Genomic DNA, 26748 nt, shown 5'->3' with positions numbered 1-26748 from the left:
ATAATGATAGAGATGTAAGATGAGAAAGGTTTGAACAGCCATACCTGGCTTTCCTGGTGGAAGAGGAACATGAGAATAAGAAAATTTGTAAAAACCTCTAGAAACTGGAAAAGGTGAAGACAAATTACCTCCTAGAATGGAAGAGCAGAACACAGCCTGGTTGGTGCTTGGATTTTAACCAGCGAGACCCATTTCAGACTTCTGACCTAAGAGACTGTGGATTATAAATTTGTCTCATCTAAGCCACCATGTGTAAGGTAATTTATTATAGCAGCAACCTGAAACTAATACACCTATGAAATCATTTGGATATCTACTCATTCATTCAATGAGTTGTGTCTGTTTCCTAAAAGCAAGCCACCAACACACTGCTTTCATTAGTGACGGGCCAGTGGTAGTGCCTTTCGTTAACTCCCGCCATTTTCTTCTAGCGGTGTGACAGGACTGATAAGAAGAAGAAACTAGATGTTTTTTTAATAGCTATATTGGGAGAAAATTCCACTTTCTGTCAGGCTTTTGAGTAGATACATTGTGAGAACTCTCTTCCAATGCATATATGTGCTCTATGTTAGACTTGGACTCATGTAGAAATACTTAGTTTGAAATATAAAATACAAAGAACCGGATTTCAAATATTCTAACTTCTCCTGCTGATTTCTTCCTCACATTATCCCACTCATTAATTCATATATTCATGCAGTGAGTTCAGTCCTTACCACGTTCTAGACCCTCTTTCCTACACTAAAGAGAAAGATTAAGAGAAAAAAGAGTTGTATGAAAAACTTACTTTTCCACCTATAACATCTTACAACTTAGTGATGCAAGAGATACAAACTTCCAAATATAAGACAAAGCATTAAATACTTTGATGACAGTGATAGAACTCCTTAATTTCTTATAAAGTACAGGGTACCTACTTAAGTACTTATAAGAACTCACATTAATAAGTGTGTATTATTTTAGATATATAAAGCAGAGGAGCAGTAATCACCAGTAATCTTAATACTCGGCTGTGTAGCAATCATTTGATTTAACATATTAAAGACTAGTGATTAGTACATGTGGTGTTTGACTTGGAGGTGTTGACTCCTACCTTTTGTGGTGTTTTCCTCTGAGCCCAGAGTAAATCAAGAGACCAAGAGTTTAAAACTGTGTCCTGAAACTGAGCTGAAGATATTTCAAGCAAGAAAGACTGAATAAATGTTGAGAAGCAGAAGCTACAGAGCACTCCACTATTTCATCTTTTCTTCATGTAAATAGAGCATCATATTCTAAATTGCATCATAGGTTTGCTGCTGCACTTGTATCTGGAAATTAATCAACTAATTATGGATAATTATGATTAATATCTGAATTCATTATATTGAGGCATATTAATTGGAACTTGAAATCTATTCTGAGCTATCTTAAATTCCTTACAGTGTAACAAACAGAGAATAATGGAAGCTTGATTGTTTCAAATTAGGGGAAAAACCCACAAATCTTAAAATAAATTTTGAAGTAATAGCACACGTTGTTAATTACTTTGTAGAAACTCATTACCCAGCTTGTAGAGAGATATTCTCACCCAGATAGCCTTTTTTCTGAGAGAGGGCACCAAACGCACAGCCAGAGACCGAGCTTTTCAAAACTGCTTGAGGCCTCCTAAGCTCCAATCCTCATTTCCTTACTTTTGCAGAAGTATAGTAGTAAGACACCCACAGTGATATTATTCCCATGTTTAAAACAAACAGAACATTGGATCCTTTCCCAAAGAAAAGATTAAGGTTGTAAGCATTTGGCGTGACATTCAAGGTGTTTCCATATCCTTGTGTTTCTAGTCTACAGAGAGAGCTGAAAGTCATCATTATTTCACCCTCTCATCTTCCAAATCTAATTTTAAAAAAGCTCCACCATACTTTGATACATTTCTCTTCGTATAATTTTAGATGGGTTCCCTTATCTCCTTCCTACTACCACTGTCCCATGCCAGACTTTTTCATCTCTGTTCTGGTATTATATAATAAGACTTTTTGATGTGAGTCTTAATTGCACTGATTAATCCTTTACCTTGACCCTCAAAGTGACACAGAAAGCCTAATGCTCCTCTTATGTCTAAGGATAAATACACTAACCTTCCAAGAAAGGTACACAAAAATCTTCACGGTCTGGCCCTGTGAATTTCCCTAGCCTGACTGCCCTGCCTGCTTGATTTGCACTCCAGAGATTATTAGTAGTTCCCTTTAAGTGCACTGTGGTGTATTCTGTTTCTGTCTTCCTTTGCCCATATTGAATTCTGTTTATAATGGCTTTCCACCTTGGCCTCCACACTTTGCCCGATTCCAGAATCACTTCCTTCAGAAAGCCTTTTGGATATACTTCAGGCTGGATCAGAGTTCCCGGGGTGCATTATATATTTCTATCATAGCGCATGTTGCATTACAGCAATCTCTTCTGTTTCCATGCCTCTGTCATCCACTGAAGTGTGAGATCTAAGTGACAAGCAATACGCCAACCACCTTTGCCTCTCTAATGCGTGGTGCAGCTTGTGAACATTCAGATGTTCAAGTTCTTGGGGACTGACAGGAAATGCACTATCTAACTTACTTTTTATTTCTCCCAGTTCTGCAATTTTTGTACCATCTAGTCCTTTGAACCACATATAAATCTGCCATCCATCCATTCATCCATCCACCCATCCATCCTCTGTCCATCCACTCACCCATGGGTAGTCACATACATACACATACATATACTGATTTAGCTACTGAGATTATTGAATGTCCTATTTAAGAAGAAAATAGGTCAATTATCCAGTCTTATTGTTATCTTGATTTTTCACTATTTTTTAAATAGTGAAACTTTCCCAGTCCAATTGAAGGGTCTGTGTTGATTTTGGGGTTTATTATTAGGTATAGGAAAATCATATTTTAAAATAACTGCTTTGTTTGCATATGTGTATATATATATATATATATATATATATATATATAATGTAAAGCCATCAGTATTAGTGGCAGGCACCTAAAAACAAAATTTTCTGCAGAATAATAATTTTCTTTTTTTTTAGGCATTGTCTTTTTTATTTTAAAGGAAAAGAAAACAAAATAACAACAACAAAGATAAAAACAAACAATAAAAATGACACAGAATTTCAAAACAAGATGATAGGAAATTAACAATAGAAGGGTAAATGGATGCAACTAGAGAGCATTCTCATTAGTGAAATACATCAGACCCACATGTGCAAACATCCTATTGTCTCCCTAGTATAAGAACCCAAAAGAGTAAATAAAACTCAAAAGGTATAATAGATATTGTGAAAGGGAAAGAAATTGCTCAAAGGGGAAGAACAATTTTCAGTTGATGACTGCTAAAAATTATTTCTAGGGACAAAACAAGGACAAAAAAAATACCAGGTAGGGCATCAGTAGTACCTTTAAGAAACCCCTAATTTTAATGCTCTGCGTATCAACTAAATTAGTTGACTGAATTAGTATTACTCAGTTTTAATTTATATGAAAACAAAAGAATATTTGTTGATGGGAACTTTAACTTTTTGGATGACCTTTGCAATGTTATCAAGACAGTTATGCCCTAAGAATATAAAACCAAAATTAGAGCATTGTGAAGAGCTGGTTCTGGCCTGGAAAGTTCAGCTTTGACAAGCTGAGATCCAGGTCACAGAACAGAGTCCTGTGTGGTGCCCTCAGACAGCCTGCACTAGCAAGCCAATAGACTATTTCAGAAATAATAGTTGGTTTTACTCAAAGGAGACAGTGTCAGCCTCCTCCTCACTCTTCAAAAAATAAAAGTTAAATACACTTTGTAGGTGACCACAAAAATGTATGTACTCATTTTCATAGAAAGGAAATGAGGAGACTGTGGTACAGGTAGTTGAATAAGATGCTGGTCTTACTAACCTAACAGGGAGGTACTTTTTAGCTTGCCGACCCTTACCCAGAATAACTTATGATCTGACATAGCAATTACAATAAAAGCAGCCTAAATTTTGAAATTCACTGTATAGCTCCTTCATCGTGAAAAATGTCCTTTACCTTTCAAACTTTGAGGCTGATCAAAGAATAATTTTCTTTTGTTCTTATTGCACACTATATTTTGTAGCTTATTCTTGAATAACGATGTTAATAATTCAATTTTCATTCCCATCAATTGTAACAGATTTTTACTTGTCAAGAATATATAAAAATATAAGTTATGACTATAGGACCTTCATGTCTTTAGAACTTATGGGCATAAATGATATAAACCCACTATCTTCAATCTATTTTCAGCGTGTCTAATATTTTCATAACTATATCACTTTATCTCTGCTTTATCTCTTTGGCAGTAATATTAGAAAATATGAGATTTGTGTTGAGTTATTTTATATTCTCTTTTCCACTTATGTAGAAGCAGCAAATGGGCTAGTTAGCAAATCTTATATATGTGTGTGTGTGTGTGTATATATATATATATATATATATATATATATAAAATCTCTTGAATACATTTGATAGAACTTACCAATGTTATTTGGATAACATTTTTAAAGCTTTGTTTTAAACAACTGGAAATTTAATGTTTGGCTTTATTCATAGAGAAAATTATTTTCCTATTTTCCTTTACTGATCTTTTGCTTAGAGTTATGTATTGTCAAATCCTTCTCATTTGTGTCTCACTAAGCAGAGTGCACATACTTGTAAAACCATTTTTTTCCTCATTTGTTCTACTCATTCAATCCTACTATCACCACATGCTCTTTAAATCCCTGTCTCACCAAACTGTTTCCTGGAGGGTTTCAACAAATTCACAATTGACGATGGGTGAGTTTCAATTATGGTTGCATTTGTTTTTCTGCCCTTCAGTCCAATTCAGTTCAGTTCAACATGTATTTATTAACTTTCCCTACAATATTTTTTTTTAAATTTTCATTTCTCTTTCAAAGATTGCAGGGCTGAAGAGTTCAACTTTAGACTATTTTTAATGCATTCACAAAGCTGAAACATTTAACCCTAGCAACAAATTGACCAATTTGGGGATTTAATGGCTGTTGCTTAGGCATTCTATAAGTGGTGGTAACAATTATTAGGTCTCTTTGTTTGCATATGTGTATATATATATATATATATATATATATATATATATATATATATATATATATATATATATATATACTTCTTATCTACAGCTATATTTTACTTAATTTATGATAAGATGCTTTTATGGAAGTATTAACAATATTGATTTACCCAAATTTTCAATAACTGTATATGCTAGGTAGTGTATTATACGGTACTCTTGTTCTATTTTAAAGCCAGCAGCCTAAGTCAGAGAAAAATTAAATAATCTGAAGTTTGTACAGCTAAAAGGCAAAAGCAGTAGGATTCAGTCCTAGGCTATTGGCTTCAAAGTGTATGTTCTTGACCATTATATTGTACCTTCTTTTGAAAGGTAAGAGCTATTTTTGCTTGTTTTTAGACAGCTGATTATTTTATATGAGCCACTATGGAAACAGATGGCTACTGAAAAAGAATCATGTTATATTTATCATAGATTTCTTTCCAAAACCACAGCCAGCAGAAACGGTGTTAATACATGTTACTAGACACCTCCTTCATAGTATTTTGCATTCCATTCTTCCTTATTTGAGCAGATAAGGAAAGTACTCTATCCTTTTATTTTAGGAAGACTTCATCCAATAATTAGGCCAGTGGCCAAAGAAGGAAAGTAAGCATTTATGCAACCTTTCTTCTAGACACTACATAACATTTGCAGAAGTTAGCTGACATCCACTTTAAAATGAATGCAGAAGAGAAGACTACAAAGTTTACTCATAAGATTAATTTTAAATTCCCATTGAGATTATGTTACTCTACAGAGGCCATAGGCATCCAGGAGAATCAGTTCTAAAAAGTTAAATTCAAAAAAATTAGATTCAAATAACTAATTGTTCCAATTGTATCAATGTAATGTTCAAAATTAAAGAACTCTTAACCCCCTCTATAACATGAGAAACTCTTATTTATAATCATGTAACTTAAACTTTGCATGCATCAACTATAAAATAATTTAAGACAGATTACTCAAATATGCTTCTTTCTGAGAGGTTATGAAAGTGTATTCTATAATTTGACCAGAAAGTGTTAGGAGATTCTTTAAATACATAATCATAGACTTGCTTATACTTGTTTCATTTTGGGGGTGGGGGCAATTCATAATCATCTAAAGCAATTTAAAGCATTTTTGATTGATTACAATTTGAGATAGTTTTTTTTTTTCCATTTCTAAAACACTCAGTTTCTCAGATCAGCAAATCCTGTTTTAGACTAAAATTTCATGCCATTTCTGGAATGAGAGGAGAAACAACTATTTAACTAACTTATACCTCTTTATGGATAGGCAGCATCAACAAATCCTTTAACTCAGCAGTTACAAGAAATCCCTATGAACTTTTCAAAGTTAAATCACTTTAGCAGTTCCACTTTCTTCTTTAAATAGCCAGCAGTCAACATTCAAAATGAACTGCTAAATTCCTATATAACAAGATAAAAGTTGTTTCTAATATCAATAGCCTTTATCTCGATTTTGTGTCACTCAGAAATGTTCACCATTGAAAACAATTCTTAAAAACACACTTACAGCAATGGCCTATCTTTTCAGACCGAGTATTTGAGGTTGAATTAGGAGCAATCTAAAAATAAAGCCCAAACAACTGAAAATAAGTCCTTGGACTTGACAGTTTCAAGAGACCAAAATTCTCCTATCGTAATATAGCAACTGTGGAAATACCGGTTTTCTCCCAGTTATTTTTTTCTTTTGGAAGCACTAAATGGCCTCCCTTCTTTATAATGATTTTACAATAATGTGATAGTAAGCCAAAGTAAATAGTTTTTTAATAGCCACTCAGAAAACCTTGTACACTCTTCACAGCTCTGTTTGCGAAGGTGTTGCAGAAGCTAATCACCTTGCAACTATGCTACAACGTGACAGGTATTTACTGCATAAGCCCTATGGAATGAAGCGAAAGATGTCCGCTTCCAATCAAGATCCCATCAGGAGCAGGTCACAGAATCCAAAAGGAGGACAAATCACAGACAGACGAGGACAAGTAACAGACACAAGAGAAGTGCCTTAAGCAGGCGTCCCAGAAGGAACTCGGGTTGTCTCTATGACAGGTGAAGGTCTTGTTTCATGGGAAAAGTACCCAGACATACTTTGTAAATGTATGTGGATACTGACCTGGACTTGTGACGGGACTAGAGGTAGTAGGCTCAATAATTTCTACAAAAAGGGAAAAGGAAAGAAAAGAGAAACATTTTGTGCATTAATCATACATAAAAGACAAACACTCATGAAGACAATGAACAGTCATGCAACATATACACGAGGGGGCTTTGATTTGAAGACTTCCCTGACCATGGAAATGATTGATTGGGATCTAATTTCTGAGATTATACAACACCCCATCACTGCTTTTGCTAGTAGGTTATCTTTTATATTGAGGTCATACTGGGAGTCATGTCTATATTCGAATTTATAGCATCAAGTTATGCTGTGCCAATGTTGAGGGACCTGCACTTGGGGTGCTCAGGCAGCAATTTACAAGGTCTCCTTGTAAGAAAACACTACAGTGTAGAATGCCTTCTCCTCAGACAGCTGGTACCGTTCCCTTAAAGTCACTTAATCGAGTGTTACCTCCTTCTGTGTGCTAAAAATAAAAATCATAGGTGGAGTTCAGATGATGCCAAAATGTCTTTTTAAAGCTCACATCTCATTGTATGCAAACATAACTACAGAACATGACGACCTGGAGGACCAGTTCTGTCTGCTTTTATGTTTCTAAGTGAAAAAGGCAACACAGAGAAGGATCCCTGTACATACTGCACACATACATAAAATCGTACACATTCTGAATTACCTGGAATATACATAACTATGGGGTACTGCTGGCTAGCCCAGATGTATAATTAGAAGATAACTGTAGCCTTGGCCTGTCAATGTAAATTTCCATTAAGTATCTACCAAATAAGTTCTATGGCATTTAAAATTACTTACATATTACTTAAGATTTCCATTTTAAGCTTCTGTATTAAAAGAAGAGCTTTCAATTGGCAAATGATGCTCACAATTAAAAATAGCAGGAACAAAGATTAACACTATGGTTGGCAATAATAAAGGTTACGAAGTATTTTTAATGATGGAGAACGCAAATATTAAGAAAATGGCACATTTTGGAGGAATTCTAATAATGTACTGGCCTGAGAATCTAGTAAAATTTTCTAATTATGACAGAACATTTTTGTTGGCTAGGTTCTATCACAGTGAGAACAGGACTAACTGCTTAAAAGGGAAAACAGTGAACGTGGCTGTGAGAGGTGAAAGCACATGCATAATCTCGTCTTTGGAAACTTCTTGTGCTCATCTCTGTTCTCCCATAACCTACAAGAGACATTGCAAACAAATGAACAAGAACAAGAGCAAGAACAACGACATAATAATAATAGGTTTTCTTTTAAGTTCATCAACTAGCTATTTATTTATTCAATTGCAACTTCTCTGAGACTCTCCCACTGGTAAAGCAATAGCAATATCCAATTCCACTTATTAGTAAATGCATATCCCTAGGCTACTAATCTAGCTTGAGCACTGGTTTCAGTGGTAAACCATCATACAGCAGGAGTTATAAAGTCAGCCTTCCAACAGTCCAGTATTGGTAGTCAATTATTCGAGGGAGTGAAGTCATTATCTGTACCAGTGTGTATACAGGGCTGATTTCCTGGGCCCTGGCCTCTTTCCTGAGTGTTCCGGGAAGATAAGTCATGCATGATATATTTAACTTGCAAGAATCATGGCTTAGGTTACAATGGATTTGGGACTCGAGAATATACTTTATAACAGAGATGTTCCCAAATGACAAAAGATTCAGAAAACAAGCTATAATTAAAGTTTAAAAATCTAGCTATCCATCACTCCATGAGATTTAGTATTATTGAGAAATTTTAGAATATAAGAACACTCAGTAATTTTATCAAAATTCTATTAGTTATAAAAAGTCAACAAAATTTTAGATTCAAAAAATCAGTGAAAACAATAGTGTTTATTGGACATTGCTCTTTTGGCAGTAAAATAATAAATATTTTTATGACTATTATGTATGTGGATTTAAAAGATAATCCCTCAAAAGAATGGAAATTTTAGCTTAGAGCCATATAATAAATTCATTAATATAAATTTAGAGAATACATTCTAAAAATTTTCTTGTAAAATTCAAAAGAGAAATGAAAACACAGCATGGCTTTTAAAAGAAGCTTACTTGGACTACTTATTCATGGGAAAACTAAATTGAATAGGGCAGTGAAGCCAGTTTTTGATGTTCAATAATTTAGACATTTAAACTTCAGTTTCTTCAACTGTTTGGGTTCCATTGTTCTGAATTCCTAATGCTGATCTGAAAGTTCATTGAAAACGATGGGTGACATACAACTACAGTGAAAGGAGTGTACAAACAAAGAGCTGTCCCACTGAACCAAGCTCTGCATTGTGCTTGCTTATGTAGAGCTAAATTGCTTATGTAAAACCACATTGTCTCATAGAAAGGCTTTTAAAAGAATACAGGAATTTAGTGCATGAAAAATTGTGTTGCAATGTATGCCACTCCATAGTTTTAGCTTCACAGCCAATCAGCCAATAGAAATATTTCTTTTTTCCCATAAGACCAAGGTAAGGGATAACCATAGTGAGGTAATTTTTATGTAGAACAAAAATTGGCCACAGAAGTTAGCTGAGTTAAAGATTCAGACTGTACCAATCTATGGGCCACACATATGGTGGGATGGGCAGGAAGCAGACAAAAAACCACAGTGAGAACTAAACAGTAAGTTGAAGAAGCTACTGTTGAGCTTTGTGGATGAGAATCCGCTACATGTCCCAACTGGAGACAAATTAGTGGTTTAGAAAGTACCCGTATAAAACTGGGATTGGATCTGCAGCAATGCTCAGGTACATGACGCCAGTCAAGTTAAGTGAAGTGTCCAAACCCTGCTGTCAGTTATCAAATTGAGAGAAAAGTTCCTACTTGGTAATGCTGTTGGAAAGACTGAAGAGACTTTGTATAACATCCAGGGAGTAAGAAGTAGCAATAGTAGTTGATGTTACTACTTATAGTAGGTCATGGAAGAAATGCATGGAAATCAATGAAGAAAAAATTAACCAGAGCCTTAGAAGTTAAGGAAAGCTTAACTTTACAAAATAGAAACAAAAAAATGGAAAACAACATGGATAGTAAAATCTATGTAAAGAAAAGAAATTCTACTCAGAACCTAAGTCCTAACTTTTCAGTGAATACAGGGATTTGGTTTAGGATAATTATTCCTAAGTTATATTTGGCACTGCAAGACATCTAGAGCAGGGTCTTTTTAACTGTTCTTGTTGAGGCAAAAACTTAATGTATGATATTATGAAGATCTACCAATTTTTATGGACAAATGCACCTTAATCCTAAGTTGTGACTTTTGCTTCAGTTTGAAGGCATACATTTTAAATGCAGGTAAGATATATTTAAAATTAAAATTTTATTCTTACATCGTTATAGAAATCCAATTGATTCAATTAACTCAAGATTATCAAGCCCTTTCTCCAAAGAAAATAATGATATTTTATTTCTTAGAAAACCTTATCTGGATAATAATTGAAACTGACTAAATCTAATAAATTTGTTCAAGATGTCCTTACACTCTTCAGAGTTAGCTAATTTAAAATGTCAGAGACTACTTTTTCAAAAATTTTTATAACAAAATAATTATTGTTATTATATTAGGTACAATTGGAGAAATTAGTAAGTTCTTACTATGTACCAAGCAGAGATTGAGATGTCTTCCTCATATTAATTCATGTCAGCCTCTCAACAGTTTTCTGACATAAACATTCTTATTATTCATTCCTTTTCACAGATGAGAAAATGGAGCCCAGAAAGCATAAATATCATAGTCCCGCACCTGATAAATAGTAAACATGGGGAGGGGGCTGGGGATTTAGCTCAGCGGCAAAAGCGCCTGCCTGGCAAGCGCAAGGTCGTGAGTTCGGTTCCCGGTACCGGAGAAAAACAAAACAAACAAACAAAAAAAAAAAAATAGTAAACATGGGGGAAATATAGTATCTTAGCATTCTAGTCCCTCACCTCTCAGGAGAAATACTCTAGCCACGTTCATGATATCCATACACACTGAGATGGCCTTCCCATGAATAGACCTTTTCTACTGGGAGTAGCTAGGAAGTGAACAGCTTCTGCTATTAGAATGGAAAGACAGGCAAACTCAATCAGTGTTAAGATCTGGAGGCTTCTATAATGGATTTTGCATTAGAAAAAGATTTACACATCATTTTCCTATCTTGTTCTGGCATTGAGCCAGCACTACATTTAGTCACTGCATTTGTATAAGTTTTGGTGCCATAGAGGGATCATTCTTTAGATAGTCCTGAGAATGCTATAACATAATTGCACAATTAAATAAGAAGCTTGACCTCTTAAACCTCCAACTCTTCCAACACTGTAGTTTAAAGAGATTGCTTGGCTTTCAAGAATGTCACTGTTATAGGGACCAGGTTTGAGCCCCTGTTCTGCGGTCTTAGTAGTCAGCTTGTAAGCATTGAAATATTCTTCCTGAGCTTCTGAGTGGCCTCTCCTGATGAGTACCAGTATGTCGCAGTGAGTCTTTCCTATGTGTCTCATTATGTGGAAAGTCCAAGAGAGCATTCTGGGGTTAATGGCAGAATACATCATTGCGGGGTACTGCATGGTTGTGGGGAATGGCTTTGGCCAAGGGATGCCTTTAATTGTCCATAAAACAGGGGTGAAGAGTTCACCGAGGCAGATATTTTCACCAGTTACGTGGAAGAATGAGTACTCATGTAAAACAAGATTTTATGTCCTTCTAAATGTAATTTTGCTCAGGACAAGAGGAAATTCTGCTAAAAGGAGGTGTTGAAGAAACTGTTATAGGAAGCAACCTAAGGATCATTGGTAATGACCCCTTTCATAGACTTCATTAATTGTTTTTTATAACCCTACCCACATAACACATTACTAGAATGGTCCAGTAATAAACCTTTACTTTGTATTTTGGGAGGCCATTGTTGATTTCAGGTTGTTGTTTTATCCTTGGGTTATTACACAGCAGTGATGTGTGTGAATTATCCTTCAGAAGGATGAGAGATAACAGGATTGTGTTATGGAGACATGGTAGAAATCAATCCTTTTGGTTGCCATGGTTTCATCTGAAAACTCTGACTTCCAATCATTGTGAAGTGGAAGCAATGTTGTTTTTATAGAAGAATGAAGAGGTTGTTCCTCTGGAATAAGCAAGGTTAGTGCTGAGGCAGCCACAGAAGACAGATGGTGAGCTAAGTTGGGCATCAAAGAAAAGCAAAAACTAAACAAAGCCAAACAAACATCAAACCATAGTGACCCCTTTCTTTTCCCTTTATATGCAGGCCCATAAAGTGTATATCCGGCCTCTTAGAGCAATGGAATGGCAGAGACTTCGTGCATAGAGTACAATTTAGGTGCCACACTTTCACCTCCACATAGGAAATGCATGGCTCTTGGCACTCAGGTGTTTATGGTTGATAAGAAAGACCTCAGGAAATTACTGTCTAATGCAGAGAGTGCTCGCCTGGCAGTCGGAAGACTTAGAATCCCGCATATTTGGAAGCTTGAGTGTGTGACTGTAAATCAAGCACTGGATTTCTCTTTTCATGTGCATAATTAAGAAGTCTAATGGCCCACATACTTCTCTGGGGTTGTCTTTGTTTCCATCACATGGATGTTGTTTAAAAGATAATTTAGCATAGTGATTAATAATGGAGACTGCGAAGGAAATTTAGAGTTAAATCCTGGCTCCAGCATTTAATAGCTACTCACCTTGTCTAAGTTTGTGTATTAATATATGGAAATAATGAAGATAGCTAACATCCAGTATTATGGTAAGAGTAAATAAAGTAACACATACAACTTAGCAAAAGTGCCCCGGTCAGGCAAATACTCATGTCTCTATAAATGCATGTTTATTTTATTTGAAGTTGTGATGAATGACTTTAAAACCATTTAAATAACTACCAAGAATTTATGTTGTTATGAGTGACTATCATCACCTTAAAAATCAACCTTAAAAGTAATTCTCTCTTAAGAAAATATTTTTTATTAATGAAAAGAACAAGAAACTATTTCCAAATATTTACTAAAGGAAACTGTCAGGCTAACATCACCTCCCCTCAATTGCAAATTTTTTGCTGGAACTTTACAAATGCATAAGATATTCTACATTTACTTTGTATAAGTAAATGTATTTTTTTCTGACACATGCAACCACTGTTTGTGGGTGTTTTTGAAGTGTATGTGATAGAATAAAGGAGGATTTACAGAAGGATAGGAATTAGAATGTTGCTGTAAGCACTTCTGTACATCTATCTCTTCAGTATCCATTTGAAAAAAAAGCCTATGTCAATACTAAGAAAGGATGCATATCTATCACATTCCCAGTAAATGTCTTGAGACCGTGTAAATATTGCTACTTAATCTTGGTTGAAATTACTTTTTTGAGTGCAAAAACTTCCTCTCACTTCCTAAGATCTGATTCTGTTTTGAGAGAGAGAAATATTTCTGTAGTAACAAATGGGCACTAATTTAAAATGATATATTCACATGTTATAAAATAACTTTCCGGACTTCTATTCAAAGTTGTTGAAGTATATTCCCCTATTGGTATAACTTGAAAGGATGGTTTTGAAAAAATTTTGCTCCGTGCTATGAATTATAACCAACTGAAATGTTTGCTTCAGACTTCTACATAAACCACCAACTTGTGGCAAATACAACATTGATCCAAAGCTATTAAAGTACTTCAAGTTTTAGTGAACATTTCATCCAGCACTCTGAGGCCAAAGATTGTTTGATTTTCATCATTATACAGATAGTAATCTCTGGGAAAGGTCTGATGAGACAGGTATTGTTTCTGAAACACGCTTCTCAAGCTTGCAGGAGGGTAACTGCTTCAGATTTCCACAAACACATGTAGTTTCCTCCCTAATATCAATTAGAATATAAATAAAAATAAAAGAAATATTTTCAAGGGTACAATAAGAATACAAAAGAGAAGTATTTACCCGATACTTATAAAACCACTGATATATGTACAAAAGTCAATTGTACTGAATTATATAAAGAAGGAGAGGGTGTAGAAACCCAGTATTTAGTAACTGGACTGTTTTTATACTCTTAAACTTAAAAAATCGTTATTATTTCCAAAGACTAATCACAGCCTGTTAGCTCTTTTAATTTTTCCCCCTTTAAAATTAAACAGAAGAATAGCTTTTGCTTACTATCTCGGGATTATCTTGGCTGGATTTTTAATTGTCCTTCAAGGAGCTAACAAGTAGCTGGATAGCTTGAGTCACCCATGTTCCTAGGTAGGCATATTGTCCATCAACTTGACACACTGGGGCAAAAGGGGGGACTGACAAGTTCCACACCCTTCCTAAAATTCAGTCATGTGAGGGACGCCATTATTATGGTCAGACTGGGGCAAACCTGACCTCCTGCCTCTGTCACACACTAGCTGTGTGACCCTTTGCAGGACATTGATCATAGGTATTTGGAGTTTTTGAGGATGAGCAACAAAAGTGAGACAACCAGGCACAGTGACTCACATGGTAAAGGAAGAGATGTTGTATGTTTCCTTTGTGTTCTGGATCTCAGGATCTCAGCATCTACAGGGCTATTGGGGTAGTATATTGGAAAGGATCAACTAACAAGAGTTGAAAAGGAGCAATAGAACAAAGCAGCTTGAGGATGGTGATACGTGTCTCTGGAATACTGGCTTTCCACTGTGCAGATGTGGAAGGCCAGTCTGCCCACTGGCCAATGTGGAATGGCATGCGGTACAAACACTTTTTGTGTCTGTCTGTCTCTTCCTTACAAACACACACACATACACACATGATACTATGAGATATCCATAAAAGTCATGGAAGGTAGACGGGAACTGCAATCATGTTCAGGTTTCCTCAGCCAGGGAGTAAGGATGGGCCCAATGTGCACCCACGGGAATAGAACAGGCTGACAGAATGTGCCCTTCTGCCATCCTCCCTGTGCTCTTGCTGCAGCAGTGTGGCAGTGGCAATGACACAGCATGCTGGGAAACCGATACTAGCAGAAAATGAAGCCTGCGGAGGAGCTGCTGTATTACTGGCTCAGTCAAGGAAAGATACCAAAGGCCAAGGGCAAAGCTGTGTGAAGACTCTCCTATAGCAAAGCTGCCCTATCACTGACACAATGGCGCATCAGGTTATCTTAGGGGCTTGATCCCTTTGCAGACGCACCTTTCAAGTGTCCCATTTCCTGACACTATGTTAGTAGTGGTTGAGCCTGCGGTCAGTGAGACAAATTCCCTTCTTCATAAATTATACTGAAAGGAAGATTTGGCAATCAGTGAAAGCAATAAAGTCATTATATTATTGACTCTATGGTAAGAAGAGGAAGTCCAAATGGCTTCAGGAGCTTGTAGGGGCCAGGGAGTTGGGGGAAACCATTCTAAGACACTAAACTCTGCTTTCTGCCTTTCAGTCATACACGTGTCCAGGCTGGCAACAGACAACAGAAGGAGAAGTCAGATGGGTTCATTGCCGATGCGAGCACACCGAGAACTTTGGGTAGTGCCAAGATCGGCAAGCAGTGGAGTACCAGGGGAAATGATTCCAACTAGGAAGAGCGCACATTGTAGCAGGAAGTAATTTAGAGACCATTCTGATCCAGAATTCAGCTTCCAGTTGGAGAAAATGAGACCCTGTTATGATTTAGATCCCAACTGTCTCTCAGAAGTTGCAGGTGTGTGGAAGATCGCGGGGAGGCCTTATCTCCATCAGGGGACCCACCCACTGCTGAGTTCACATGGACACTTTACCTGGCAAGCCCAGAGAGGCAAGGTGCACGTGGAGTAGCAGCTCACAGACACAGATCCTGCATCTTACATTTATAGTTCAAATCTGATCCTATGACTATAGGATTTCTCTTACTGATTCCAAATGAAAACTCTACCTTGGTCTGCAAATAAAAACCTTTTAAAAAAAGTGGAATAAATATAAAATAAAGCAATTTCTATTATGCAAATTGAAATGGAAGCATCTGACCAAGATATTTGCTTTCTTGACCATCTCATAATGTTTCCATTCTCTTGCAGTTTAATTACAAAATAATTCATTATCACATAGAAAGGAAAGATAGATACTGGAAAAGGCCCTAGTGATTGAACACATGTGTTCTAATGGCATAATCAACTGTACACAGGTAAAAGGAATACATACTATTTCACTTAAGAATGATTTTAGAGAATAAAGATTTAGCAAACTCTTTGCATCTAGATTTTGCCTTGTTTAGACCTTCTCGATGTTAATTGCAAGACTTTTAATAGTCCCAGAAACAATTTATTAAAACAAGATATCAGTTATCATTGATTCTTATACAAATTACATATTTCAGAGAAAGAAGCTGTTCTCTGCACAGAAAATTAAACTCCTGGAAAATGAATACAAGGTAAAGTACCTTGCATTTTTTCATCTGTTAATCTGAGAAACTTCATTGAAGATAACCATATGTAATATAACAACCATTGTTAATTTCCTATCACCTTGTTCTGAAGTTCTGTATTGCTTTTATTGTTTTTGTGTTGTTTGTTTTTGTTTTTGTTATTTTATTATTGTATTTTCCTCTTTAAAATAGAAACAAATTTTTTTATTTTAAAATGAAAACCTAGTAACAAAGGAAAACCTAGTAAAAATGAAAACCTAGTAACAAACACAAAAAATAAAAAAATAAAATAAAAATAAAAACAAATTGTTTTTATTTTAAAATGAAAACCTAGTAACAAAGGAAAACCTAGTAAAAATGAAAACCTAGTAACAAACACATACATTTACAAAATAACACAAAAACAATACAAGCAATACGGAATTTCAGAAAAGATGATAGGAAATTAACAATGGTTGTTCTACTACATATTGATATCTTCAAATTGGTTACTCAGATAAACAAATATAGGCATGTAAGATTGATCAAACAATTAAACATTAACTGTTCCTTTCAATAAAGCAATAAAAATCAGTAGTACAACTATCTTAGCTATCCTGGGTATACATATGTATATATTTTTCCCTTCTTTCTTTCTTTTCTCTTTTCCCTCATCCCAGTTGTTCTTTCCTTTCGAGCAGTTTCTTTCCCTTACACAAAATCTATTGTACCTTCTAGATTTTATTCACTCCTTCAGGTTCTTACACTAGTGACACATTATGGTGTTTACACATGTGGGTCTGATTTATTTCACTTATGAGTATGGTCTCTAGTTGACTCCATTTACCTATAAAACCTCGAGTTTATCTTTCTTTCTATGTGAGTAGTATTCCATTATATATAAATACTACAACTTCTTTATTACACCCATGTTTATAGCAGCACAATTTGTCATAGCTAAATCATGGAAGCAACCCAAATGCCCATCAGCTGAGGAATGGATAAATAAATGAATTTAAAAAAAAGAAGAAACCTTCAAAAGAAAAAAAGATACAGCACCAAGTGCAAATGTAAGATGAAGTATTTCGCCAATAAAGTCATGTGAGATTTTAGACCTTATAAGAATTGAAAGCCGTTTTTTAAATACTATGTTTGTTTGACTTCCTTTGTCCTCCACAGCTGTATTTGACCAGGATACACTGAGGTGACTGCCAGACATCAACCTTGTGTCTCCATTTCTTTGTCAAATTTGGTAAGTCCCCTCCCCTCCCTTCCCTTCTCCTTCCCTCCTCTCTCCTCTCCTCTCCTCCTCTCCCCTGCCCTCCCCTCATCCCTTCCACTTTTTCCCTCCCCTTTTTTCTCTACATGTTTCTACCCTTGTATGAAATAATATATATTTTAAATGATACTTGCTTAATGTTAAATTTATGATTCATTTAAGTAGTATATTATTCTAATAACAAATTAACATTAGCTTTGCTCAAAAGTATCTAGAGGCTATGGATGAAAGAAAACAAAATCTGTACTAGGATCCATCAAAACTAAGCTTTGAAATAGATACTGTCAAAGCAGCCTCGGCACACAGTAGATACTAAAATATTGGACTATATGGGTCAAAGACACTTGTACACTGCCTTCTACATATGTAGGCGCACCTGCCCTGTAGGAATGCTGTGGTGTGGACATTTGAACACATGTCCATTTTGCACATTTGCTAGTGAAGTAGTTTTGGCCAAGTCACATATTCTTTGAGTCCTATTTTGTCATCTAGAAAGATAGGAAAAGTATGTAATATCTGTTTATTTTACCTCAGACTGGTGGCATGAGGTAAATTACATATCTTCTCTGAACCTCAGTTTACTCAGCTGTAAAATGGAGAAAATAACAACTTGCCTTAAAAGTATTAGTGAAATAATTTCTGTACAGACCTCAGTTAGAATAGCTCCTCGTACCTAAGAGACATTTTAAAATTTAGTAAATGTTACCAATGTAACTTAGATTGCGTGTATGTTATGTGTGAAGCGTCAGAGTTACCATTGTCTGCTCTCTAATGACACTGAGGAGTGCAATATTATTGGGGAGCTGAGCGAGGAACAGCCTAAATAGCTATGGCTGAGGGGGCATCAAAGAGAACAGTTTATAATTCCACTGAAATTCACTTCACTTTATTAAAACACAGCAGGGTAGGATGGAAAGAATGTTCACTTGGGAATCCATTCTGCTTCCCTGATTATTAATTATGTAGCTTTGGACAGGTTATCTTACCTTCCTAGGGCTCTTTTTGCATTTAAAAAGTAAAGCAGAAAATTAAGGGAAAGAAAATTATAGGGTAGTTGCCACAGTGGAATTTGGAATCAGAACCAAAATTGGGGTTCTGGTTTCCTGACTGCCACACCATGTTAGGTCTCTGAGTTGAGCAGCTGATTTTGTCTAAGGCATTTCACTCATTAGTATAGGCTAAGAAGATTATTAACTAGTATATGTCAAGGGCTTTGTTTGTTGCTAGAAATATCACAGTATGTAAAAACCAAAGTAAGTGCTTCAATAGAGCTCTTAGCTTAGTAGGGAGGAATGGTACAGAATATAGGGTCTGATGCTAAACTTACAGATACTTAGCTGTGCTCAAAGGCTTAAGTTCCAGACCTGTCTGTCTGTCTTTGACCTCTCTACAGATGGATTGAGGACTGATTTATGCTTCTCACACAGAGGCAACCTACCTACACCCCTTACCTTTCGAAAGTTTTGTTTTGACATTTCCTGGCTTTCCCTGCTACTGCCAAATAGTTCTAAAGTAGAGGAATTCCTTCCAAAACTTGCGTAACTTGAAGGTAGATTCCTCTGGATGTTGGTTCCCTCTGCGCCAACTTCAGCATGTTTTTACTTTTTTTTTTTCCCCCGGTACCGGGGATCGAACTCACAACGTTGCACTTGCCAGGCATGCGCTGTGCCGCTGAGCTAACTCCCCAGCCCCTAACTTTTTTTTTGTAATAAGGAGTAAAATCACTTGATCTGCCTAAATAGATCCATCTATTCAAAAGTTGACTGAATCCGTACTGTATGCCAAGTATTACATCATACGCTGGGGTCCAAAAATGAACAGTACAGTATTTGCTATCTGGAAGGTACACCCAAATAACTAAAATAAAAATCAACATATTACAACATTAAAATATCTGTTCCTATCTGATAATAATGAAGATAACTTGGATCTTAAAATTAGTGATAGTTACTATGTACTGCCTGGAAATTTAAATGTTTTAAACACATTAACTCTTTTAATCTTCAGAACATTCTAGAGAAATGGTGCAGTGAGTGGACTGTGCCTCTTAAACTTCATGTGTTGGAAAATTCATTTCCAAAGTTACATATTAATGGTGTTTGACAGGTGGGACTTTTGGGATGTGACTGCAAACAGGCTCTGCTCTCTTGAATGGGCTGATCCACCCATGGATGAATCCATTTGTAGATTATTGGGTTGGTACATTAGTGGGTTACCGCAGGAGTAGCTTTGCTGTAAAGAGCAGCTCTATCTGGCTAGTTTGCTGTTTTTCCATGTGACACCCAGAGTTGCCTCAGGACTCTGGAGCGTCCCATACCAAGAAGACCTTCACTAGAGATGACCCCTTGACCTTGGACTTTCCAATCTGTATAACTGTGAGAGATAAATTTCTTTCATTTATATATCACCCAGTTATAGAAAAGGAAAATGGACTAAGACAAGTGGACACTATTGTCACTATTATTACAGAGGAGAAAACTAAGCTTAGAGAAATTGCATAGGTGCCACAGAAAGTAGGTGCCACAAGAAAGTATCTGTAACAGGGAAAATTCAAATCTAGAGTATCTGGACCTCTAGAATCTAAATATTTAATGCTGAAACCAGTGGTTCTTAGACAGCATTGGGTAAGGAGTAGCCCTCAGTATAAAGAATAAAATATAGCCTACAGGACTGAAGGAGGAGAGTAATGTAGATTAAGTTCTGCATCACTCACTATCAGTGTCCTGTAGAAAGAGATGCCCTATTTATTAATCCTCTGGTAAATCATTTCTAGGTCCTAGTTAACCAGGCTATGTAGATGGACAATAATGAAGCAAAACATGTAGAGGGAGGCTGGCATGTTGGTTTGACACTCTGATCACTGTTCAAGTTGTTTTAATTTTTCATAAATATACCGAATAGTTATTATGGCCAAGAATCATGGAGGGAGAGTTGTGTCTACCAATTTCCTTTACTTCCAGAACCTCTTGATGTTTTTTATCTTTACATATGCCTCACATAGGAAGTGGGAAACCCTTCAGAAATAGCTCTTGGTGAAATCCATGTTTGTTTGCACCCACGTTCCACTGCTGATTCAAAGCAGCCCTCTCTTCTCTTTTTTGACACTGTCAATCTAACGGTTTCATTCATTAAGAGAAAGCGACAACAGACTGGGACGTATTTTTGGGGGGCTAATTCATTGGAAATGAGAGCGTGTGTATTTTGCAATTTAGTAAGGTCACTGGAGTGGAAAGAGAATAGGCTGTTTCTGCCCCTTGTCGTCTGCTTGGGAAGATGGCTCCTGGAAACTGGACTCATACCTCTGCAGCTCTGTCATTCCTTGAAGAATAGAAGCAAAAATTGTGGACCCCAGAAATGGACTAGAAAGGGAAAGATGCTTAAGGATGTTAGCAATTAAGAAAATAAAGTCGAGAGGGTAATAAATGGAAGGCTCGTTCTTCCCTATCAATGTGGTCCTGGACTGAAGCGGAGCAACTGCATGCACACCTAAGAAAGCCGCTCCCACACAACGAGGAAGCGGGGAAGAGCACAGCTTTGCCACCTCCACCCAGCCATGGCCCCATGAAGCCTTTTCCAAGGTGGCCTCCTGTGATCCTGACTCCTGGGCTTCACATCACTGTCCCACGGCTGTGGGACAAGTTACGAACATCACTCTGCACTGGGGAAAAAGAGCCCCTTGCTGCAGCTTCTGTCTTGCATGCTGCACCAACTGCTCAAGGTGGGAAAAGTCACGCTGGAAGCAGCTCTGTGGAAGAGCCCACTGTCTTAGTTATTTTTTCATCCTTGCTGAGACAAAGTACCCAACACCCAAAGTTAAAGGGGAAAAGGTTCATTTGGCTCAGCATTTGCAGAGGTTTTGGTACATAATCAGCTGGCTCCAAGGTAGGCGGCACATGGCAGAAAGGCCCTGAAGTTCATGGTGGGCAAAAGGCAGCAAAGCTACAAGCAGGTTGGCTACAGCTCTTTCTAGCTGTTATATCTTATCCAGGTTACTTAGAGTGGGCAGCACTCACACCCTTCACCCTAGTGCCCCTGTCCTAGCATTGCACCACAAATCCATCCCAGTCACACATTTTAGATCCAGCCGCCTCTGATAAAACCCCTTCTATGACTGCACGAGACTTGGGGGGATGTCTAGACACAAGCCATGACACCCACATAGGGAGGGATGGAAGTCTACCAGCAACCACCCTGTGTGACCTTACAAGCAGATCCTTCAGAACTCTCTGTCTCCAGATATTTCCAGCTTCAGGTGTCATTGTGATTATAGCCTTGGGATATAGCCTGATCCATAAGCACCTAGGTAAACCTCTCTAGAATGCTGACTCACAGAAACAAAAATAATAAATGTTTGTCATTCCACGATGTTACGCTTGGAGTAATTTACTTTGCAGCAAAACCTAACTAATACAGTTCAACATTTGTGGTTTGGAGATGGTACTGCTTCTGCAGACACAGGAGCCCTTCTGCAGCTGGTGGCTCTCTGAGCAGCAGTATCCTTGCTGCTTCAGGTGTAATTTCTCAGACACACTTTCACATATGATGCCACCCAATGCAAAGGGTTGTATATCTTAGAGCTTTAGTCCCCAAGGGCAGAATTGTGCCCTACACATTTTTTAATTTTCGGAAAACAGAGGGGTGAGATCCTTTTAGGGAGCAGGCTCCAATCTGGATTTGACTTTAGCTTTTTTGTCTCTGTTTCAAAGACATCTTACATTCTTGGATATTTCTGACGTTTGAATCATGTGTCAAGATGTTGTTGATTCTAGTGATGGCAGCGTTTCCTCTCATATGCACAGCAGATTGTTAAAACATGCCGAGGCTGTGGCGCTCCTTTCCATTCTGCTCTTCCCAATTTTATTGTCACTTCAGAAATAAACTACAACATATAAAGGAGCACTGAGAAGGCGGCTTTAAGAGCCCTGGGGTAGAGCTAAAAGCAGCTCCCTTGATTTTATGTTGAAGCCATCTGGTGCTTACATCAGCTACCACTTGTTTTCAAATATATATTATTTGCGACTTTGTAGAGCTGAATAACATGAGCCCCTTTGGTACAGCAAATATTGTCAACGTACAGTGATTTAAATAAAAGAAGGAACTAGTCATTTTATACAAGTCTGTGTGGATAGAGGTTGAGAGCTTCACAGCACTGAGAATCACAGAATTCTTAGGAAGAGAAGCATTAAAACTTCATCCCTCTGGACACCAGGGAAACAACTAAACCTCTTCAGAGAAACCACCTGCGTCTAGAGTCAAGACTAGCATTAAGCGAGTGCTTACAGTGTCCTAAGCGTCGTGCTAAACACTTTCAAATGCTTATATACAATCCAAGCTTATACCAGAAGGAATCAGACAATGCTGTGATAAGCAACAACCTTGAAATACCAGAGAATTAACCTAACAAATGCTTATTTATTTCTAGTGTACATGCATATGTGTATAGCCCTCAGAGATCAGGCTACCATCGTGTTTGTGTGTCATATGGAAACAACAGAAATGTTCCTTGCTCAACTTGGGAGAGAAGGGGAAAGTGTTATACACTGGCTCTTTCACAGTTTCGTTTGGAAGCCCCACATATGGCTCAAAGTGTCACTGGGCAAGACAAATCTTATCACCTTGCCTAAAAAATCTACCTACATGCCTGGAAATGGAGGGGAACCTAAATAGGGAAGCATTGGAAGGCTCTAAAATACTTTAAGAGACGTATTTTATAGGTGCAGAAAGCATGGCACAGAGAGCTAAAGGCAGGTTGTAAGGCCATTTACCTGAAAAGTAAATAAGCTGGATAATTGTAAACGCAAGACTGTTAAAAGAGAAAACCTGTACTTGAAGCAGTATCTAGAGGAGGGAATTCCTGGTCAAGGACAGCACTGACTGCAGGGAACTGGTGAGTCACCTCTGCACGCAAGACATGCTTTCTCCGATTGTTTCAAACACTTACTTACATCCTCCAAGTGAATGTGGGTAGAGGTCATTTGCTTACCATGAGAAGTTCAAGCTTGTAGGATATTACTGGAAGCAGGAAGTGTTTAATAAATACTGGTTGCAATCTATTGAATGGATGTACATGGTAGTAATAGATGCTCCTGTATGTATGAGGATCTAGAGTTCATGCATGGTTTTGATTTGGGGATAATATGGATATTTTCAATGATGTGTACTTCCTTGTTCATTTATATTGTAGAAGGGTAAAATTAAGCTGTGCTATAAATGATCCACACCAGAATGGAAGTAACAGCACTGTGGCACAGTAAATTTTATTGTTCAAGGCCAAATGGTGGAGTGGTCATCCTCTGACTTATATCAGCTGCTTCCCCCCTTGCCAGCTGTGCTTTTTGGGCTTGCCAAGGTCAGTCCAAATGTACCAGTCACAAATGGCTATTCTCACTGACAGTAGCTTCCCAGCCCCACACAGATTTCGCCCATGTTAATCTCCAAGGTGCACAACATTTTAAATTGAAACTGTCCTTAGGAGCTCCTTCCTCTCCTAGGTTCTGGTGCAGTCATTTCCTAGAAAAACTATTCTTTCGATGGGCCCTTCCTAGCTCGCATTTGCTGCTGGCTGGATTCACTCAGTGAAGATTCACTTTTGTTACTCACCCAACTTGTCTCTTTCTACTGCTGGGGACTTTTAAAAAAATGTCTAGCTCTTTATGCAGAGATACTGCGACCATGGAAATGGGATCACAGTGTTATATGGGTATGAGACATTCTATCTACAAATTTTTATTCCTTTTTGTAAGGGAGGAAGCCATGGTCAGCCCCCAAATTAGCTCCTAAGACCACAGCCTGTTGCTGTCCAAGGAATGCTACTGCCGTGCATTCTTAACCAAAGTACTTGGATCATACTTTCCCATGGCATAATAAATCTCCCTGTACTGTGTAGGGCAACAATTGACATGTCAAAGGGTCTAGGGAATTTTGTTCCTTGGCAAACTATGGGATAAACCTTATCATTGTAGTCACTGTTTTAAAAGTATGATCCATCTCTCTGAGTATAACTTAGAACACCTACTACAAGGGCATTTAAGCTGTCTCAGAGGCTGGGATTTTAAAAGGCATTTACTATAGCATGGTATGGTGGCAATCCACATTTTATGGCTGTAAGAAGAATTTTTATAGATATGATTTATAAGTACTTCATTAAATCATATTGTGTATGATTAGAAGAAGACCAGTAGGACTTCTTCTACCTTTATACAAAACACACAAGCATTCTTCTTTTGCAATGTGCAAGTACTACTCTTTTACAGTGCTCTTTATCTCAAATAAGTGAACATTAAAATTTTCTGAAACAAATCATATTCCATTTCAGATATTCATGAAAGAAAAATCAAATATACTTTAATTTTGAAAAAATTTCAGTCATACTTTTATTTTCACATGAATAATGAGACAAATATTTGAGAAATAAATCACCTAATGAACTATTCATGTAATTAAAATAATATGTTCAGGTATGACATACCAAGACCTGAAATCAGGAAACCTGGAGTTTTGCCTTCTCTTTTACTTGTGTTTAAGATTTTAAGCAAATTATAGAAAGAAAAATTTAAATTAGGTCCAGATACATGTGCTAGTGTCTCCTCCCACTGTGGGGTACTGTGTTATTGACAAGGGCACTTATCTTGCTAGCCAGAATATCAAAAGCTCTCTGTCCTGGTCTCAGGTAATGACTCCAGCTGATTTGATTTTACATGGGATGTGAGGTCCATTAATACTCCCAACAAGATGATCTTAAAGGTTCCTCAGCCAGCTCATTTTTTTAAAAAAATCCCTTAATATTGAAAGAATTTAGAGCCTAAAACTCACTCACTGTCACTCATGTGAATACTAGCAAAATAAGTGTCCTAATTGGGAGAGCTTCTTTGTATTTAATTACAAATACTCTTCCTCTCCTTCTTTTTCTTTCTTAGGATACATTCTGTATCAACAAAGACTCTTTCCTTGACCAAAACATAGTCTGGCCCCTCTATGTTCTCTAAGATTTTGCATCTGGCCTGCTGCACCTGCATGACCCGGTTGTTGCATGAACCCCGATCAGACATGTTGGAGGGAATCCCTCACTCCATCATGTGACGACTGACCATATTTGGTCAAATATCCCACCTCTCTACAGGATTATTGTGGCTACTGTCCTCAAGTATTCCTTCAGGTCTGTTTAACCAGAATAACGGTCACCCCGGATGTTGTCTCTTCACTAACTTTTGATGCGACTGACCCCTGCTCTGTTGAGTCACCATAGATCACCTTTTTCCATGCTGCAGGCAGAAGCTAGCTCAGTTCCATACTGAAGTCTTTTCCTCAATTGGAATAGTTCCCCACTAAAACCCATTTTTACTGTTTCCACTACCACAGCTTTGCGTTTTCTTTGATGTGTAAGCAAATAAACGTGTATTTTGCTTTATAGCATATTCTCAGGAGAATTCAGCAATTGAAACTGCCAAATCTTTTGCCATTGCAGAGAATTGGCATTGATGAGAAAAGGCTTTTCTTTGCATTTGACCTAAATATAGAGACATGCACTGATCTCTCTATTATTAGGGTTTTGTAACACAGATTTTATTTATTAACATTATATATCCTTCCCCAAAAGAAGTAGGTCAACTTGTAAAAGTTACACATCCTTATGATGTAATTTCCTTTTCTCTTTTCTCCGTTCTGTTATTAAAGTTTCTCCTGTGTATACACTTCCTGGAAATAAGATTACATTTTGAACTGTATTCATTCCCATTATATATACTTACTAACTGCAAGTACCAGAGTTTCTTAACTTATAATTTTACCTTATCCTCTTTCAAATGACCAATCTCATCTCTAAGTTTGTCTTTCAATAATAGGGTTATTTCAAGCATTTCAAGGTAAATAATTAATCACTTAGCATGGAATCTGTCTGGTATCAAAGTATTAATGCCTGAATTAATTTTCA

General features: G+C 37.0%; 1 protein-coding gene across 1 annotated transcript in view; it reads right to left on the bottom strand.

The window, feature by feature from the left end:
• Negr1 (neuronal growth regulator 1) overlaps nt 1-26748 on the bottom strand; it is an 805199-nt gene that overhangs the window by 101457 nt on the left and 676994 nt on the right. The gene's annotated exons all lie outside the window — the stretch shown is intronic.

The sequence above is a fragment of the Chinchilla lanigera genome, unplaced genomic scaffold (assembly GCF_000276665.1).
Source record: "Chinchilla lanigera isolate Chin_1 unplaced genomic scaffold, ChiLan1.0 scaffold00022, whole genome shotgun sequence".
NCBI classification, from domain to species: domain Eukaryota; kingdom Metazoa; phylum Chordata; class Mammalia; order Rodentia; family Chinchillidae; genus Chinchilla; species Chinchilla lanigera.
This window is presented reverse-complemented; position numbering and strand designations above follow the sequence as displayed.